We start from the raw sequence: 20,868 nt of genomic DNA on the forward strand, positions 1-20,868 counted from the left end.
CCAGAGATAAACCCATGCACATATGGTCACCTTATTTTTTATAAAGGAGGCAAGAATATACAATGGAGAAAAGACAGCTTCTTCAATAAGTGGTGCTGTGAAAATTGGACAGCTATATGTAAAAGACTGAAATTAGAACACTCCCTAACACCATACACAAAAATAAACTCAGAATGGATTAAAGACCTAAATGTAAGGCCAGACACTATCAAACTCTTCAAGGAGAACACAGGCAGAACACTCTATGACATAAATCACAGCAAGATCCTTTCTGACCCACCTCCTACAGAAATGGAAATAAAAACAAAAATAAACAAATGGGACCTAATGAAACTTAAAAGCTTTTGCACAGCAAAGGAAAACCTAAACAAGACCAAAAGACTACCCTCAGAATGGGAGAAAATATTTGCAAATGAAGCTACTGGCAGAGGATTAATCTCCAGAATTTCCAAGCAGCTCATGTAGCTCAATATCAAAAAAAAAAAAAACACAACCCAATCCAAAAATGGGCAGAAGACCTACATAGACCTTTATCCAAAGAAGATATACAGATTGCCAACAAATACACGGAAGGATGCTCAGCATCACTAATCATTAGAGAAATGCAAATCAAAACTACAATGAGATATCATCTCACACTGGTCAGAATGGCCATCATCAAAAAATCTACAAACAATAAATGCTGGAGAGGGTGTGGAGGAAAGGGAACCCTCTTGCACTGTTGGTGGGAATGTAAATTGATACAGCCACTATGGAGAACAGCATGGAGGTTCCTTAGAAAACTAAAAATAGAACTACCATACGACCCAGCAATCCCAGTACTGGCATATACCCTGAAAACCATAATTGAAAAGGAGTCAGGTACCACAATGTTCATTGCAACTCTATTTACAATAGCCAGGACATGGAAGCAACCTAAGTGCCCATTGAAAGATGAATGGATAAAGAAAATGTGGCACATATATACAATGGAATATTACTCAGCCATAAAAGAAACGAAATTGAGTTATTTATAGTGAGGTGGATGGATCTAGAGTCTGTCATACAGAGTGAAGTCAGAAAGAGAAAAACAAATACCGTATGCTAACACATATATATGCAATCCAAAAAAAAAAAAAGGTTCTGAAGAACCTAGGGGCAGGACAGGAATAAAGACGCAGACGTAGAGAATGGACTTGAGGACACGGGGAGGGGGATGGGTAAGCTAGGGGAAGTGAGAGAGTGGCATGGACATATATACACTACCAAATGTAAAACAGATAGGTAGTGGGAAGCAACTGCATAGCACAGGGAGATAACTCGGTGTTTGTGACCACCTAGAGGGGTGGGATAGGGAGGGTGGGAGGGAGATGCAAGAAGGAGGAGATATGGGCATGTATGTATATGTATAGCTGATTCACTTTGTTATAAAGCAGAAACTAACACAGCATTGTGAAGCTATTATACTCCAACAAAGATAAAAAATCACCAGTAAAAAAAAAAAAATAACAGAGTTCGTGAGCGTCGCGCGGAGAGGAAGTCTCCACTGCCGCCACCGCCACCGCCAGACCCCAGGCCCCCGCGACCCCGCCCGCTGTGTCGCCATGGCCTGCCGGCCGCGAAGTCCCCCGGGTGCGGGACTCGCCGCGACGGCCACGACAGCCAGCCGCCCGCTGCGAGATGGAGCCTGGGACACAAGAGCACGGCCAAGGGGAGGCGCTGGAAGTCCGAGGACGCCGAGGGCCCCACGAGGACGCCGGGCGACCACAGACCCGATAGCTTTACCACTCCCAAAGGCCCTAAGCCCCATTCTAGATGTTCAGACTGGGCAAGTGCAGTTGAAGAAGATGAAATGAGGACTAGAGTTAACAACGAAATTGCAAGATATAAAAGGAAACTCCTCATAAATGACTTTGGAAGGGAGAGAAAATCATAATCAGGAAATTCGGATTCAAAGGAGTCTATGTCAGCATTGCCAGCTGAGTTGGAGACCGATGAAAGTGTCCTGATGAGGAGACAGAAGCAGATCGACTATGGGAAGAACACCATCGCCTACGATTGCTATATTAAAGAAGTCCCAAGGCACCTTCGACAGCCTGGCATTCATCCCCAAACCCCCAACAAATTCAAGAAGTATAGTCCACGATCATGGGATCAGCAGATCAAACTCTGGAAGGTGGCTCTGCATTTTTGGAATCCTCCAGCGGAAGAAGGATGTGATTTGCAAGAAATACGTCCTGTTGACCTCGGGGAGATTGAGATGGAATCTGCGGAGAGCAGCTCTGAGTCCCAGACGAGCTCTCAGGATAACTTCGATATGTACTGTGGCACACCCACGAAAGTTAGAAACGTGGGCTGCCCGGCAGAGGATGAGTTTGACTTGAAAGCCTGTTTAACTGAACCCTTGAAAGACTTCTCAGCCATGAGCTAAATGGCGCCACCTGGAGGCCACTGGGAGCAGCGCTGCCTCCCCAGGTGGGAGTTGGCCGCCAAGCATGCATCCTGCGTTTGTAACTGGAGGTTTCTGTTAATAGTGTACAGTCTCATGGTGAATTGTTGTTCTTGCCTTATTTTCTTAAGAAACGTTAATTTTATGTATAGGGAGTGTATTCTGCATGTTTTAAACTGTAAATGGAACTAAGTCCGAGGAAAATTGAACTTGAAGCAATCTTGCAACAATCTTAATTGCTTAATCTCCCGCATCCTTGAAGTCAACCTGACAAGTGTACCGTAACTGGATTTCCACAAGTATTTTAGACATTAAATTGCTACTTGTCAGATGGCTGGTTTGGGTTTAAGCGTATGTTCACTGGGATTTCTTTACTGGTATCTGAGTGAGTGTTCTCATAATCAGATACCTTTAATATATTTATGGAAAGGGTTAGGGGGCTGTTTGTCAGTATGTCAAGATTGTTTTTTTTCATCATACAGAGAACTGAATAGTGAGATATTAAATTGAGCTGGTAAATTAATGGGGTTTATGTAAGTTATACAGTCTTAATTTGGTATTTGTAAGTAGCACTAAGTAGGCCTTCTACCTATACCATTTCCAAGAGTTTAGAAAGCAGAAGCATTTAGAAAGAACATTTTTTTTTACAATCAGTTAATTTACCATGTAAAATTGTTGTGAATGATAATGTGTACAGATTTTCTGTTCAAATATTCAATTGTAAACTTCTTGTTAAGACTGTTGTGTTTCTATTGCTTTTGTATGGAATGACATTGCAAAAATAAAAAGGACCTTCTTTAACTATGTTGCCAAAAAAAAAAAATAGAAAAACCCTTTAATGCAGGTTAGCCAATCCAAAAAAAACCCCTCATTATCAAAGGTTGTAATTAAAAATTTAATTACGATTTTATTGTTTTTCATCTCAACTATATAACAGAAACTCCGAGATGACAAAATCTGTGATGTTTTGATCATTGTGGCATTCCCAGCAACTAGGATGTGCTGAGAATACATTTATTAAATGAAAGATTAAGTAACAATATAAACTTACCAAGTATATACACGATCAAATGAAAACTTCTCTCAAAAACCACATTTCAAACAAATATATTAATGCACATATGTGGAATCTAGAAAAATGGTATGGATGAACTGGTTTGCAGGGCAGAAATAGAGACACAGATGTAGAGAAGAAACATATGGACACCAAGGGGGGAAAGCGGGGGTGGTGGTGGTGGTGGGATGAATTGGGAGATTGGGATTGACATATATACACTAATATGTATAAAATAGATAACTAATAAGAACCTGCTGTATAAAAAATAAATAAAATTCAAAAAAAACCCCACCCCAAAACCACATTTCAGTGCCTTATGATATTGTCCCAAAGGCCATGTTCTTGAGGCTCTGCAGAAGCCTTCTTGCAATAATCTAGAAGTTTCAGTTTCCGGTATCTTCCCATCCCCTTTTTTGTTCCTATTAGCTTTTTTGAGATATAGTTTATGTACCTAAAATTCATTTTCAGTGTACCTTATTTTAAGTGTAATTCAATGATTTTTGGTAAATTTTGAGTTGTGCAATCATCTCCATAATCCACTTTCAGATCATTTTTATCATCCCCAAAAGGAAACTGTACTCATTAGCTGTCATTCCCTATTCCAACCCCCAGCCCGAGGCAACTACTAATCCACTTCGTCTCTAAAGATTTGCCTTTTCTGGACATTTTATGTAAGTGGAATCACAATACATGGTATTTTGTGTCTGGTTTCTTTCATTTAGCATAATGTCTTCAGTGTTCATCCACATTATAGCCTATATTAGTACTTTGTTTCCTTTTATTGACAAATAGTATTCCATTTTATGGATAAACTGTGTCTTTATTCACTTACCAGTTGACTAGACACTTGGATTGTTTCCATTTTTTGGCTATTATAAATAATAAAGTTATAATAATGCTCAGCTGCTATGAACATTCATGTGAAACTTTTTGTGTGGACATATTTTTTCACTTCTCTTGGGTATATAACTAGGAGTGAAGTTGCTGGGTCATATGGTAACTTAATGTTTAACCTTTTGAGGAACAGCCAGACTGTTTTCTAAAGTGGCTGCACAATTTTACAATCTCAGAGGCAGTGTATGAGGGTTTGAATTTCTCCACATCCTCTCCAAACTTGTTACCTTTTTGATTTCAGCCATCCTAGTGAATGTGAAGTGGTACCTCACTGTGGTTTTTAATTTGCATTTCATTAATGATTAGTGATACTGAGCATCTTTTCATGTGCATACTGGCCAGTTGCATATTATCTTTGTTGAAATATTCGAATCCTTTGCCCAATTTTATTTCATTTTTAAAAATATTTAATTTATTTATTTAGTCATTTTTGGCTGCGTTGGGTCTTAGTTGTGGCATGTAGGATCTTTTATTGCGGCATGGGGGCTCTTCGTTGTGGTGCACGGGCTCAAGAGCGCGTGGGCTCTGTAGTTTGCAGCACCACAGGCTTTCTAGTTGAGGTGCACAGGCTTAGTTGCCCCGTGGCATGTGGGATCTTAGTTCCCCGACCAGGGAATCGAACCCATCTCCCCTGCATTGGAAGGTGGATTCTTTACCACTGGACCACCAGGGAATTCCCTGCCCAATTTTATTTTTTTTGAATTTTTGAATTTTATTTTATTTATATTTTTATACAGCAGGTTCTTATTAGTTATCTATTTTATACATATTAGTGTATATATGTCAATCCCAATCTCCCAATTCATCCCACCACCACCATCCCCCCCAGCCACTTTCCCCCCTTGGCATCCCTACGTTTGTTCTCTACATCTGTGTCTCTCTCTCTGCCCTGCAAACCAGTTCATCTGCACCATTCTTCTAGGTTCCACATATACATGTTAATATACGATATTTGTTTTTCTCTTTCTGACTTACTTCACTCTGTATGACAGTCTCTAGATCCATCCACGTCTCTACAAATGAACCAATTTCGTTCCTTTTTATGGCTGAGTAATATTCCATTGTATATATGTACCACATCTTTTTTATCCATTTGTCTGTCAATGGGCATTTAGGTTGCTTCCATGACCTGGCTACTGTAAATAGTGCTGCAATAAACATTGGGTGCATGTGTCTATTTGAATTATGGTTTTCTCCAGGTATATGCCCAGTAGTGGGATTGCTGGGTCATATGGTAATTCTATTTTTAGTTCTTTAAGGAACCTCCATACTGTTCTCCACAGTGGCTGTATCAATTTACATTCCCACCAACAGTGCAAGAGGGTTCCCTTTCATCCACACCCTCTTCAGCATTTGTTGTTTGTAGATTTTGATGATGCCCATTCTAACTGGTGTGAGGTGATACCTCATTGTAGTTTTGATTTGCATTTCTCTAATAATTAGTGATGGTGAGCAGCTTTTCATGTGCTTCTTGGCCATCTGTATGTCTTCTTTGGAGAAATGTCTATTTAGGTCTTCTGTCCATTTTTGGATTGGGTTGTTTGCTTTTTTAATATTGAGCTGCATGAGCTGTTCACATATTTTGGAGATTAATCCTTTGTCCATTGATTTTCTCCCATTCTGAGGGTTTTCTTTTTGTCTTGTTTGTAGTTTCCTTTGCTTGGCAAAGTTTAAGTTTCATTAGGTCTCATTTGTTTTTTGTTTTTATTTCCATTACTCTAGGAGGTGGATCAAAAAAGATCTTGCTGTGATTTATGTCAAAGAGTGTTCTGCCTATGTTTTCCTCTAAGAGTTTTATAGTGTCTGGCCTTACATTTAGCTCTTTAAATGCAAAAAATAAACTCCATTTTGAGTTTATTTTTGTGTATGGTGTTAGGGAGTGTTCTAATTTCATCCTTTTACATGTAGCTGTCCACTTTTCCCAGCACCACTTATTGAAGAGACTGCTTTTTCTCCATTTTATGGCCTTGCCTCCTTTGTCATAGATTAGTTGACCATAGGTGCTTTCTATTCTTTTTAAAAAAAATTTTTTTTATTAGTTTCTGCTTTATAACAAAGTGAATCAGTCATACAAATACATCCGTTCCCACATCCCTTCCCTCATGCATCTCCCTCCCTCCCACCCTCCCCATCCCACCCCTCCAGGCGGTCACAAAGCACCGAGCTGATCTCCCCGCGCTCTGCGGCTGCTTCCCACTATCTATCTACCTCACGTTTGGTAGTGTATACATGTCCATGCCTCTCTTTCGCTTTGTCACAGCTTACACTTGCCCCTCCCCATATCTTCAAGTCCATTCTCAAGTAGGTCTGTGTCTTTATTCCCGTTTTACCCCTAGGTTCTTCATGACATTTTTTTTAAAATTCCATATATATGTGTTAGCATACGGTATTTGTCTTTCTCTTTCTGACTTACTTCACTCTGTATGACAGGCTCTAGGTCCATCCACCTCATTACAAATAGCTCAATTTTGTTTCTTTTTATGGCTGAGTAATATTCCATTATATATATGTGCAACATCTTCTTTATCCATTCATCTGATGATGGACACTTAGGTTGTTTCCATCTCCGGGCTATTGTAAATAGGGCTGCTATGAACATTTTGGTACATGACTCTTTTTGAATTATGGCTTTCTCAGGGTATATGCCCAGTAGTGGGATTGCTGGGTCATATGGTAGTTCTATTTGTAGTTTTTTAAGGAACCTCCATGCTCTTCTCCATAGTGGCTGTACCAATTCACATGCCCACCAGCAGTGCAAGAGTGTTCCCTTTTTTCCACACCCTCTCCAGCATTTATTGTTTCTAGTTTTTTTTTTTTTTTTTTTTTTTTTTTTGCGGTATGCGGGCCTCTCACTGTTGTGGCCTCCCCCGTTGCGGAGCACAGGCTCCGGATGCGCAGGCCCAGCAGCCATGGCTCACGGGCCCAGCTGCTCCGCGGCATATGGGATCCTCCCAGACCGGGGCACGAACCCGTATCCCCTGCATCGGCAGGCGGACTCTCAACCACTGCGCCACCAGGGAGGCCCTGTTTCTAGATTTTTTGATGACGGCCATTCTGACTGGTGTGAGATGATATCTCATTGTAGCTTTGATTTGCATTTCTCTAATGATTAAAGACGTTGAACATCCTTTCATGTGTTGGCAGTCTGTATATCTTCTGTGGAGAAATGTCTATTTAGTTCTTCTGCCCATTTTTGGATTGGGTTTTTTGTTTTTTTTGTTATTGAGCTACATGAGCTGCTTATAAATTTTGGAGATTAATCCTTTGTCAGTTGCTTCATTTGCAAATATTTTCTCCCATTCTAAGGGTTGCCTTTTGGTCTTGTTTATGGTTTCCTTTGCTGTGCAAAAGCTTTTAAGTTTCATTAGGTCGCATGGGTTTATTTTTGTCTTTATTTCCATTTCTCTAGGAGGTGGGTCAAAAAGGATCTTGCTGTGATTTATGTCATAGAGTGTTCTGCCTATGTTTTCCTCTAAGAGTTTGATAGTTTCTGGCCTTACATTTAGGTCTTTAATCCATTTTGAGCTTATTTTTGTGTATGGTGTTAGGGAGTGATCTAATCTCATGCTTTTACATGTCCCTGTCCAGTTTTCCCAGCACCACTTACTGAAGAGACTGTCCTTTCTCCACTGTACATTCCTGCCTCCTTTATCAAAGATAAGGTGACCATATGTGCGTGGGTTTATCTCTGGGCTTTCTATCCTGTTCCATTGATCTATCTTTCTGTTTTTGTGCCAGTACCATACTGTCTTGAGTACTGTAGCTTTGTAGTATAGTCTGAAGTCAGGGAGCCTGATTCCTCCAGCTCCATTTTTCGTTCTCAAGATTGCTTTGGCTATTCAGGTTATTTTGTGTTTCCATACAAATTGTGAAATTTTTTGTTCTAGTTCTGTGAAAAATGCCAGTGGTAGTTTGATAGGCATTGCATTGAATCTGTAGATTCCTTTGGGTAGTAGAGTCATTTTCACAATGTTGATTATTCCAATCCAAGAACATGGTATATCTCTCTATCTATTTGTATCATCTTTAATTTCTTTCATCAGTGTCTTATAATTTTCTGCATACAGGTCTTTTGTCTCCTTAGGTAGGTTTATTCCTAGATATTTTATTCTTTTTGTTGCAGTGGTAAATGGGAGTGTTTTCTTGATTTCACTTTCACATTTTTCATCATTAGTATATAGGAATGCCAGAGATTTCTGTGCATTAATTTTGTATCCTGCTACTTTACCAAATTCATTGATTAGCTCTTGTAGTTTTCTGGTAGCATCTTTAGGATTCTCTATGTATAGTATCATGTCATCTGCAAACAGTGACAGCTTTACTTCTTCTTTTCCGATTTGGATTCCTTTTATTTCCTTTTCTTCTCTGATTGCTGTGGCTAAAACTTCCAAAACTATGTTGAATAAGTGTGGTGAGAGTGGGCAGCCTTGTCTTGTTCTTGATCTTAGTGGAAATGGTTTCAGTTTTTCACCATTGAGGACAATGTTGGCTGTGGGTTTGTCATATATGGCCTTTATTATGTTGAGGAAAGTTCCCTCTATGCCTACTTTCTGCAGGGTTTTTATCATAAATGGATGTTGAATTTTGTCAAAAGCTTTCTCTGCATCTATTGAGATGATCATATGGTTTTTCTCCTTCAACTTGTTAATATGGTGTATCACGTTGATTGATTTGCATATATTGAAGAATCCTTGCATTCCTGGAATAAACCCCACTTGATCATGGTGTATGATCCTTTTAATGTGCTGTTGGATTCTGTTTGCTAGTATTTTGTTGAGGATTTTTGCATCTATGTTCATCAGTGATATTGGCCTGTAGTTTTCTTTCTTTGTGACATCCTTGTCTGGTTATGGTATCAAGGTGATGGTGGCCTCGTAGAATGAGTTTGGGAGTGTTCCTCCCTCTGCTATATTTTGGAAGAGTTTGAGAAGGATAGGTGCTAGCTCTTCTCTAAATGTTTGATAGAAGTCACCTCTGAAGCCATCTGGTCCTGGGCTTTTGTTCGTTGGAAGATTTTTTATCACAGTTTCAATTTCAGTGTTTGTGATTGGTCTGTTCATATTTTCTATTTCTTCCTGATTCAGTCTTGGCAGGTTGTGCATTTCTAAGAATTTGTCCATTTCTTCCAGGTTGTCCATTTTATTGGCATAGAGTTGCTTGTAGTAATCTCTCATGATCTTTTGTATTTCTGCAATGTCAGTTGTTACTTCTCCTTTTTCATTTCTAATTATATTGATTTGAGTCTTCTCCCTTTTTTTCCTGATGAGTCTGGCTAATGGTTTATCAATTTTGTTTATCTTCTCAAAGAACCAGCTTTTAGTTTTATTGATCTTTGCTATCGTTTCCTTCATTTCTTCTCCATTTATTTCTGATCTGATTTTTATGATTTCTTTCCTTCTGCTAACTTTGGGGTGTTTTTGTTCTTCTTTCTCTAATTGCTTTAGGTACAAGGTTAGGTTGTTTATTCGAGATGTTTCCTGTTTCGTAAGGTGGGATTGTATTCCTATAAACTTCCCTCTTAGAACTGCTTTTGCTGCATCCCATAGGTTTTGGGTCGTCATGTCTCCATTGTCATTTGTTTCTAGGTATTTTAAAATTTCCTCTTTGATTTCTTCAGTGATCACTTCATTATTAAGTAGTGCATTGTTTAGCCTCCATGTGTTTGTATTTTTTACAGATCTTTTCCTGTAATAGATATCTAGTCTCATAGCATTGTGGTCGGAAAAGATACTTGATACAATTTCAATTTTCTTAAATTTATCAGGGCCTGATTTGTGACCCAAGATATGATCTATCCTGGAGAATGTTCCATGAGCACTTGAGAAAAATGTGTATTCTGTTGTTTTTGGATGGAATGTCCTATAAATATCAATTAGGTCCATCTTGTTTAATGTATCATTTAAAGCTTGTGTTTCCATATTTATTTTCATTTTGGATGATCTGTCCATTGGTGAAAGTGGGGTGCTAAAGTCCCCTACTATGAATGTATTACTGTCGATTTCCCCTTTTATGGCTGTTAGTATTTGCCTTATGTATTGAGGTGCTCCTATGTTGGGTGCATAAATATTTACAATTGTTATATCTTCTTCTTGGATTGATCCCTTGATCATTATGTAGTTTCCTTCTTTGTCTCCTCTAGTTGTCTTTATTTTAAAGTCTCTTTTATCTGATATGAGAATTGCTACTCCAGCTTTCTTTTGGTTTCCATTTGCATGGAATATCTTTTTCCATCCCCTTACTTTCAGTCTGTATGTGTCTCTAGGTCTGAAGTGGGTCTCTTGTAGACAGCATATATATGGGTCTTGTTTTTGTATCCATTCAGCCGGTCTGTGTCTTTTGGTGGGAGCATTTAGTCCATATACATTTAAGGTAATTATCGATATGTATGTTCCTATTCCCATTTTCTTAATTGTTTTGGGTTCATTATTGTAGGTATTTTCCTTCTGTTGTGTTTCTTGCCTAGAGAAGTTCCTTTAGTGTTTGTTGTAAAGCTGTTTTGGTGGTGTTAAACTCTCTCAGCTTTTGCTTGTCTGTAAAAGTTTTAATTTCTCCATCAAATCTGAATTAGATCCTTGCTGCGTAGAGTAATCTTGGTTGCAGATTTCTCTCCTTCATCACTTTAAATATGTCCTGCCAGTCCCTTCTGGCTTGCAGAGTTTCTGCTGAAAGATCAGCTGTTAACCTGATGGGGATTCCCTTGTGTGTTATTTGTTGTTTTTCCCTTTCTGCTTTTAATATGTTTTCTTTGTATTTAATTTTTGATAGTTTGATTAATATGTTTCTTGGCGTATTTCTCCTTGGATTTATCCTGTATGGGACTCTCTGTGCTTCCTGGACTTGATTAACTATTTCCTTTCCCATATTAGGGAAGTTTTCAACTATAATCTCTTCAAATATTTTCTCAGTCCCTTTCTTTTTCTCTTCTTCTTCTGGAACCCCTATAATTCGAATGTTGGTGCGTTTAATGTTGTCCCAGAGGTCTCTGAGACTGTCCTCTGTTTTCATTCGTTTTTCTTTATTTTGCTCTGCAGCAGTTATTTCCACTATTTTATCTTCCACCTCACTTATCCGTTCTTCTGCCTCAGTTATTCTGCTATTGATCCCATCTAGAGTATTTTTCATTTCATTTATTGTGTTTTTAATCGATGCTTGATTCATCTTTAGTTCTTCTAGGTCCTTGTTAACTGTTTCTTGCATTTTGTCTATTCTATTTCCAAGATTTTGGATCTTGGAAATAGAATCTTGGATCAGCTTTACTATCATTATTCTGAATTCTTTTTCAGGTAGACTGCCTATTACCTCTTCATTTGTTAGGTCTGGTAGGGTTTTATCTTGCTCCTTCACCTGATGTGTGTTTTTCTGCCTTCTCATTTTGCTTATGTTACTGTGTTTGGGGTCTCCTTTTTGCAGGCTGCAGATTCGTAGTTCCCGTTGTTTTTGGTGTCTGTCCCCCGTGGCTAAGGTTGTTTCAGTAGGTTGTGTAGGCTTCCTGGTGGGGGCGACTAATGCCTGTGTTCTGGTGGTTGAGGCTCGATCTTGTCTTTCTGGTGGACAGGTCCACGTCTGGTGGTATGTTTTGGGGTGCCTGTGGCCTTATTATGTTTTTAGGTAGCCTCTCTGCTAATGGGTGGGGTTGTGTTCCTGCCTTGCTAGTTGCTTGGCATAGGGTGACCAGCACTGTAGCTTGCTGGTCATTGACTGAAGCTGGGTGCTGGTGTTGAGATGGAGATCTCTGGGAGATTTTCGCTGCTTGATATTATGTGGAGCTGGGAGGTCTCTTGTGGACCCGTGTCCTGAAGTTGGCTCTCCTACTTCAGAGGCACAGCACTGACTCCTGGCTGCAGCACCAACAGCCTTTCATCCACCCGGCTCAGAATAACCGGGAGAAAATGTAGAAAGAAAGAATTAGTAGAAGAAAGAAAGAGAGAGGGAAAGAAAGGAAGAAGGGAAGAAAGGAAGGAAGGAAGGAAGAAAGAAAGGAGGGAGGGAGGGAGGAATGAAAGCAAAAGGAAGAGTGAATGGAAGAAGGGAGGGAGGGAGGAAGGAAAGAAAGAAAGAAAGACAGGAGGGAGGGAGGAAGGAAAGAAAAAGAAAGTGGAAAGAAGAAGGGTGGGAGGGAGGGAGGGAGGAAAGAAAAAGAAAGAAAGAAAGGAGGAGCAGAGGGAGAGAGGGAGGAAGGGAAGGTAGGAAAGAAAGAAACAGCAGGTAAAGTAAAATAGAATAAAGTATGAAATATAGTAGCGTTATTAAAATTAAAAAGTAATTATTGAAAAAAAAACGGACAGATAGAACCCTGGAACATTTGGTGGAAGCAAAGCTATACAGAGAGAATCTTACACAGAAGATTACACATGCACATTCACAAAAAGAGAGCAGGGGAAAAATCAAAAATCTTGCTCTCCAAGTCCACCTCCTCAATTTGGGATAATTCGTTGTAAAAAGAGGAAAAGGGCGAGAAGTCTGAAATCTTGCTCTCTAAGTCCACCTCCTTAATTTGGGATAATTCGTTGTAAAAAGAGGAAAAGGGGGGAAAGTCTTAAATCTTGTCCTCAAAGTCCACTTCCTCAATTTGGGATGATTCGCTGTCCATTTATGCACTCCACAGACGCAGGGCACATCAAATGGGCTGTGGAGCTTTAATCCGCTGCCTCCGAGGCTGCACAGAGAGATTTCCCTGTCTCTGCTCTCACAGCTCCCGGGTCTCAGCCTTGGACCTGGCCCCGCCTCTGCGCGTAGGTCGCTGGAGGGCGTCAGTTCTTCGCTCAGACAGGACGGGTTTAAAGGAGCCGCTGATTCGGGGGCTCTGGCTCACTCAGGCAGAGGGGAGGGAGGGGCGTGCAGTGTGGGGCGGGCCTGCAGCGGCAGAGGCCGGCGTGACGTTGCAGCAGCCCGTGGCGCTCCATGTGCTTTCCCGGGAAAGCCGTCCCCGGGTCCCGGGACCCCGGCAGTGGCGGGGTGCACAGGCCCCCCGGAAGGCGGGGCGGACAGTGACCCGCGCTCGCACACAGGCCCCGTGGCGGCGGCGGCAGCAGCAGCCCCAGCGTCCCACGCCCGTCTCCGAGGTCCGCGCCTGTCTCCGGCGCTTCCCCAAGCAGCCCTCTTAATGCCCTCTCCTCGCACACCAGGAAACAAAAGGGAAAAAAGTCTCTTGCCTCTTCGGCAGCTCCAGACCCTTTCCCCGGACTCCCTCCGGGCGAGCCGTGGTGCACTAACCCCTTCAGGCTCTCTTCCTGCCGCCAGCCCCAGTCCTCTCCCTGCGCTCCGACTCAGCTCCCAGCCCCGCCCGCCCCGACGGCCAAGCAGACAAGCCTCTCGGGCTGGTGTGTGCCTGAGGGCACTGATCCTGTGTGCCGGAATCTCTCCGCTTTGCCCTCCACACCCCTGTTGCTGTGCTCTCCTCCGCTACTCCGAAGCTTTCCCCCTCCGCCACCTGCAGTCTCCGCCCGCGAAGGGGCTTTTGTAGTGTGTGGAAACATTTCCTCCTTCACGGCTCCCTCCCACTGGTGCAGGTCCCGTCCCTATCCTATTGTCTCTGTTTAATCTTTTTTCTTTTGCCCTACCCAGGTATGTGGGGAGTTTCTTGCCTTTTGGGGGGTCTGAGGTCTTCTGTCAGCGTTCAGTAGGTGTTCTGTAGGAGTTGTTCCACGTGTAGATGAATTTCTGATGTATCTGTGGGAAGAAAGGTGATCTCCGCGTCTTACTCTTCCGCCATCTTCCTCCGGGGGCCGGTGCTTTCTATTCTGTTCCATTGATCTATATTTCTGTTTCTGTGCCAGTACCATATTGTCTTGATTACTGTAGCTTTGTAGTATAGTCTGAAGTCAGGGAGTCTGATTCCTCCAGCTCCGTTTTTTTTCCCTCAAGACTGTGTTGCCTATTTGGGGTCTTTTGTGCCTCCATACAAACTTTAAGATTTTTTTGTTCTAGTTCTGTAATAAATGCCACTGGTAATTTGATAGGGATTGCATTGATCTGTAGATTGCTTTGGGTAGTACAGTCATTTTCACAATATTGATTCTTCCAATCCAAGAACATGGTATATCTCTCGATCTGTTTGGTTCATCTTTGATCCCTTTCATCAGTGTCTTACAGTTTTCTGAGTACAGGTCTTTTACCTCCTAGGTATTCTATTCTTTTTTGGTGCAATGGTGAATGGGATTGTTTCCTTAATTTCTCTTTCTGATCTTTCGTTGTTAGTGTATAGGAATGCAAGAGATTTCTGTCCATTAATTCTGTATCCTGCAACTTTAGCAATTTCATTGATTAGCTCTAGTAGTTTTCTGGTGGCATCTTTAGGATTCTCTATGTATAGTATCATGTCATCTGCAAACAGTGACAGTTTTACTTCTTCTTTTCCAGTTTGGATTGCTTTTCTTTCTTTTTCTTCTCTGATTGCCATGGCTAGGAGTTCCAAAACTATGCCAAATAATAGTGGTGAGAGTGGACATCCTTATCTTGTTCCTGATCTTAGAGGAAATGCTTTCAGTTTTTCACCATTGAGAATGATGTTTGCTGTGGGTTTGTCATATATGGTCGTTATGTTGTGGTAGTTTCCCTCTATGGCCACTTTCTGGAGAGTTTTTATCATAAATGGGTGTTGAATTTTGTCAAAACCTTTTTATGCATCTATTGAGATGATCACATGGTTTTTATTCTTCAATTTGTTAATATGGTTTATCACATCGATTGATTTGCATATATTGAAGAATCCTTGCATTCCTGGGATAAATCCCACTTGATCATGGTGTATGATCCTTTTACTGTGTTGTTGGATTCTGTTTGCTAGTATTTTGTTGAGGATTTTTGCATCTATATTCATCAGTGATACTGGTCTGTAATTTTCTTTTTTTGGAGCATCTTTGTCTGGTTTTGGCATCAGGGTGATGGTGGCCTCATAGAATGAGTTTGGGTGTGTCCCTTCCCCTGCAATTTTTTGGAAGAGTTTGAGAAGAATGGTGTTAGTGCTTCTCTAAATGTTTGATAGAATTCACCTGTGAAGCCATCTGGTCCTGGACTTTTGTTCACTGGAAAATTTTAATCACAGTTTCAATTTCATTACTTGTTATTGGTCTGTTCATATTTTCTATTTCTTCCTGGTTTAGTCTTGGAAGCTTATACCTTTCTAAGAATTTGTCCATTTCTTCCAGGTTGTCCATTTTATTGGCATAGAGTTGCTTGTAGTAGTCTCTTAGGATGCTTTGTATTTCTGTCGTGTCCATTGTAATTTCTCCTTTTTCATACCTAATTTTATTGATACGAGTTCTCTCTTTTTCTTGATGAGTCTGGCTAAAGGTTTATCAATTTTGTTTATCTTCTCAAAGAACCAGCTTTTAATTTTATTGATCTTTGCTATTGTTTTCTTTGTTTCTATTTCATTTATTTCTGCTCTGATCTTTATGATTTCTTTCCTTCTACTAACTTTGGATTTTGTTTGTTCTTCTTTTTCTAGTTCCTTTGGGTGTAAAGTTATATTGTTTATTTGAGCTTTTTCTTGTTTCTTGAGGTAGGATTGTATTGCTGTAAACTTCCCTCTTAGAACTGCTTTTGCTGCATCCTATAGGTTTTGGATCGTCGTGTTTTTGTTGTCATTTGTCTCTAGGTATTTTTTGATTTCCTGTTTGATTTCTTCAGTGATCTTTTGGTTATTTAGTAAAGTACTGTCTAGCCTCCATGTGTTTGTGTTTTTTTATGTTTTTTTCCCTGTTGATTTCTAATCTCATAGCGTTGTGGTTGGAAAAGATGCTTGATATGATTTCAATTTTCTTAAAATTTACCGAGGCTTGATTTGTGACCCAAAATGTGATCAATCCTGGAGAATGTTCCATGTGCACCTGAGAAGAAAGTGTAATCTGTTGTTTTTGGATGGAATGTCCTATAAATGTCAATTAAATGTATCTGGTGTATTGTGTCATTTAAAGCTTGTGTTTCCTTATTAATTTTCTGTCTGGATGATCTGTCCATTGGTGTAAGTGGGGTGTTAAAGTCCCCCACTATTATTGTGTTACTGTCAATTCCCTCTTTTATAGCTGTTAGCATTTGCCTTATGTATTGAGGTGTTCCTATCTTGGGTGCATAAATATTTACAATTGTTATATCTTCTTGGATTGATCCCTTGATGATTATGTAGTGTCCTTCTTTGTCTCTTGTAATAGTCTTTATTTTAAAGTCTATTTTGTCTGATATGAGAATTGCTACTCCAGCTTTCTTTCTTTCCTTTTTTTTTTTTGCGGTACGCGGGCCTCTCTGTTGTGGCCTCTCCCATTGCGGAGCACAGGCTCTGGACGTGCAGGCTCAGTGGCCATGGCTCACGGGCCTAGACGCTCCGTGGCATGTGGGATTTCCCCGCACCGGGGCACGAACCCATGTCCCCTGCATCAGTAGGTGGACTCTCAACCACTGCGCCACCAGGGAAGCCCAGCTATAAGTTTTTATACAGTAGTTTCATGTGGAAGATTCTTCTATTCTTAGTTTGTTGAGAGTTTTTAATCATAATAGTGAGTCTATTATGTTAATTGGTTTTCTGATGTTAAACTAACCTTGTATAGGTATAAACCTCACTTGGTCAGAATCATTTTTATATGTTCCTAGGATCAGTTTATTAATATTCTGTAGATGATTTTTTAAAATTTATTTATTTATTTATTTTTGGCTGCATTGCGTCTTCGTTGCGGTGCATGGGCTTCTCATTGTCGTGGCTTCTCTGATTGCAGAGCACGGGCTCTAGGCACACACTCTTCAGTAGTTGTGCTCAGTAGTTGTGGCTTGCGGGCTCTAGAGCACAGGCTCAGTAGTTGTGGTACACAGGCTTAATTGCCCATGGCATGTAGGATCTTCCTGGAATAGGGCTCAAACCTGTGTCCCCTGCACTGACAGGTGGACTCTTAACCACTGCACTACCAGCATAGTCCCTGTAGATGATTTTTGAAGCTATAGTCATAAGGGATATTGATCTGTTGGCATGAAGTTGTTCATAGCTCAGGGGTTAGTAAAGTATGACCCATAGCCTATTTTCACATGGCCCCCAAACTAGGAATGGTTGTTAATTTTAAAAGGTGTGTTAAAAAGCAAACAAACAAGACTATATGACAGAAACTATATGTGGCCCTCAAAGCCTAAAATATTTACTATCTGGCCCTTTATAGAGAAAAAAAATTGCTCACTCCTGGTCTAGCTAAAGGCGTCTCAATTTTCTTGTTCTTTTCAAAGAACCACCTTTTGCTTTCATTTGATTTTCTTTCCTCTATGGTTTTTCTGTTTTGTATTTCACTAATTTCTACTCTAATTTTTATTATACTCAGCCTCTACTTGCTTTGGGTTTAGTTTGCTCTTCTTTTTCTAGTTTCTTACAGTGGAAGCTTAGGTTACTGATTTGAATTATTTACTTTTGCCTAATACAGGTATTTACAGCTATAAATGTCTCTCTAGTTTCTGCTTTAACTATGTTCCATTAATTTTTTATAATCATCAATGATCTAATTTTTTGAGCAATGATTTAATGAAAGTAATTTATTAAAGAACAAATTTATAAAAAGTCTAGTAGCAAATGATTATTACAAAAGTGATACCCTTGATTATAAATTTCAAAATTTTGGTTTACCACAACTTCTCAAGAGCATATACCCTACATGTGCTTAAAAATTTTGAGGTGAAATTTACATAACATAAAATTAACCATTTTAAAGTGAGCAAATTCAGTGACATTTACTGCCTTCACAATGCTGTGCAACCACCAACTTTACCTAAGTCCAAAACATTTCATTACTCTAAGTTCAATAAAATCCTGTACCCATGAAGCAGTTACTCCCTAAATCTTCCCTCTCCACAGCCCTGGTAACTGCCAAACTACTTTCTATTACTATGGATTTATCTATTCTGTATATCTCATATACATGGAATTACACAATAGAGGACACTTTGTATCTAGCTTTTTTCACTTAGCATATGTTTTTGAGGATCACATCCATGTTGTAGTGCATATCAGTACTTTTTTATGGCTGAGTATATTCCATTATCTTTATATATCACAATTAAAAAAATTAATTTTAATTACTATTTTATATTGGAATATAGTTGATTTACAATGTTGTGTTATTTTCAGGTGTACAGCAAAGTGATTCAGTTATATATATACACATATCTATTCTTTTTCAGATTCTTTTCCCATATAGGTTATTACAGAATATTGAGTAGCGTTCCCTGTACTATAGTAGATCCTGTTGATTATCTTTTTTTTTTCTTTGCGGTATGCGGGCCTCTCACTGTTGTGGCCTCTCCCATTGCGGAGCACAGGCTCCGGACGCGCAGGCTCAGTGGCCATGGCTCACGGGCCCAGCTGCTCCACGGCATGTGGGATCTTCCCGGACCGGGGCACGAACCCACGTCCCCTGCATCGGCAGGCGGACTCTCAACCACTGCGCCACCAGGGAAGCCCTGATTATCTATTTTATATAGAGTAGTGTGTATATGTTAATCCCAAACTCCTAATTTATCCCTCCCCCTCATTTTTCCCCTTTGCTAGCCATAAGTTTGTTTTTGAAATCTGTGAATCTGTTCTGTTTTGTAAATGAGTTCATTTGTATCATTTTTTTTAGATTCCACATACGAGTGATATCATAGGATATTTGTCTGTCTCTCTCTGATTTACTTCCCTTAGTATGATAATCTCTAAATCCATCCATGTTGCTGCAAACGGTATTTTTCATTTTTACAGCTGAGTAATATTCCACTGTATATATGTACCACATCTTCTTTATCCATCCCTCTGTTGATGGACATGTAGGTTGCTTCCATGTCTTGGTTATTGTAAAAGGTGCTGCAATGAACATTGGGGTGCATGTATCTATTTGAATTATGTTTTTCTCCAGGTATATGCCCAGGAGTGGGATTGCTGGATGATATGTCAGCTCTAGTTTTAGTTTTTTAAGGAACCTCCATATTGTTCTCCATAGTGGTTGTACCAATTTACATTGCCACCAACAGTGTAGGAGGGTTCTCTTTTCTCCACACCCTCTCCAGCATTTATTGTTTGTAGATTTTTTGATGATGGCCATTCTGACTGGTGTGAGATGATACCTCACTGTAGTTTTGATTTGCATTTCTCTAATAATTAGTGATGTTGAGCATTTTTTCATGTGCTTTTTGGCCACTTGTATGTCTTCTTTGGAGAAATGTCTATTTAGATCTGTCCATTTTTTGATTGGGTTTTTTTTTTGATATTGAGCTGCATGAGTTGTTTGTATATTTTGGAGATTAATCCCTTGTTGGTCACTTTGCAAATATTTTCTCCCATTCTGTAGGTTGTCTTTTTGTTTTGTTTATGGTTTCCTTTGCGGTGCAAAAGCTTTTAAGTTTCATTAGGTCCCACTTGTTTATTTTTGTTTTTATTTTCATTACTCTAGGCGGTGGATCCAAAAATATATTGCTCCTATTTATGTCAAAGAGTGTTCTGCCTATGTTTTCCTCTAAGAGTTTTATAGTGTCTGGCCTTACATTTAGGTCTTTAATCCAGTTTGAGTTTACTTTTGTGCATGGTATTAGGGAGTGTTCTAATTTCACTATTTTACATATAGCTGTCCAGTTTTCCCAGCACCACTTATTGAAGAGACTGTCTTTTCTCCATTGTATGTTCTTGCCTTCTTTGTTGTAGATTAATTGACCATAGATGCATGGGTTTATTTCTGGACTTTTATCCTGTTCCATTGATCTATATTTCTGAATTTTGTGCTAGTATCACACTGTTTTGATGACTGTAGCTTTGTAGTATAGCCTGAGGTCAGGGAGCCTGATTACTCCAGCTCCGTTTTTCTTTCTCATGATTGCTTTAGCTATTCAGGGGCTTTTGTGTTTATGTATAAATTAAAAAAATTTTTGTTCTAATTCTGTGAAAAATGCCATTGGTAAAGAAAATATTTTTAAGAGGCCATAAAGATATTCAATAAGGAACAAATAAGTGACTTACTTCTTTGTTTTTTAATTTTATTTTTGGCTGAAGTGGGTCTTCATTGCTGTGTGTGGGCTTTCTCTAGGTGTGGCAAGCAGGGGCTGCTCTTCATTGCAGTGTGCAGGCTTCTCATTGCAGTGGCTTCTCTTGTGGCAGAGCATGGGCTCTAGGTACGTTGGCTTCAGTAGTTGTGGCACACAGGCTTAGTAGTTGTGGCTTCCGGGCTCTAGAGTGCAGGCTCAGTAGTTGTGGTGCATGGGCTTAGGTGTTCCGTGGCATGTGGGATCCTCCCGGACCAGGGATCAAACCCATGTCCCCTGCAATGGCAGGTGGATTCTTAACCACTGTGCCACCAGGGAAGTCCCTAAGTAACTTACTTCTAATTTGCCAAAAACTTTCTGTTTTTAATGAACAAGTTAGAGAAAAAAAATTATAAGCAACATGATTAAGCTGTGAGGAGCTGCTTGGACCTTAAGACTTTTAGTTCTGACTTGTATGACACTGGAAGACTTGCTGGAACAGAGCTTTTGGTGTAAAGAAAAGTGAGGT

At 40.0% G+C, this 20,868-nt stretch overlaps 1 protein-coding gene and 1 pseudogene across 2 annotated transcripts in view; one reads left to right on the plus strand and one right to left on the minus strand.

The window, feature by feature from the left end:
* RNF24 (ring finger protein 24) overlaps positions 1 to 20,868 on the minus strand; it is a 142,449-nt gene that overhangs the window by 54,231 nt on the left and 67,350 nt on the right. The window lies entirely within an intron of this gene.
* On the plus strand, positions 1,193 to 2,787 carry LOC309816517 (histone RNA hairpin-binding protein-like; annotated as a pseudogene). Its single transcript has one exon. The product of its transcript is annotated as a histone RNA hairpin-binding protein-like (transcript).

This window comes from Mesoplodon mirus (assembly GCF_964341445.2).
Source record: "Mesoplodon mirus genome assembly, chromosome: 15".
Taxonomy (NCBI): domain Eukaryota; kingdom Metazoa; phylum Chordata; class Mammalia; order Artiodactyla; family Ziphiidae; genus Mesoplodon; species Mesoplodon mirus.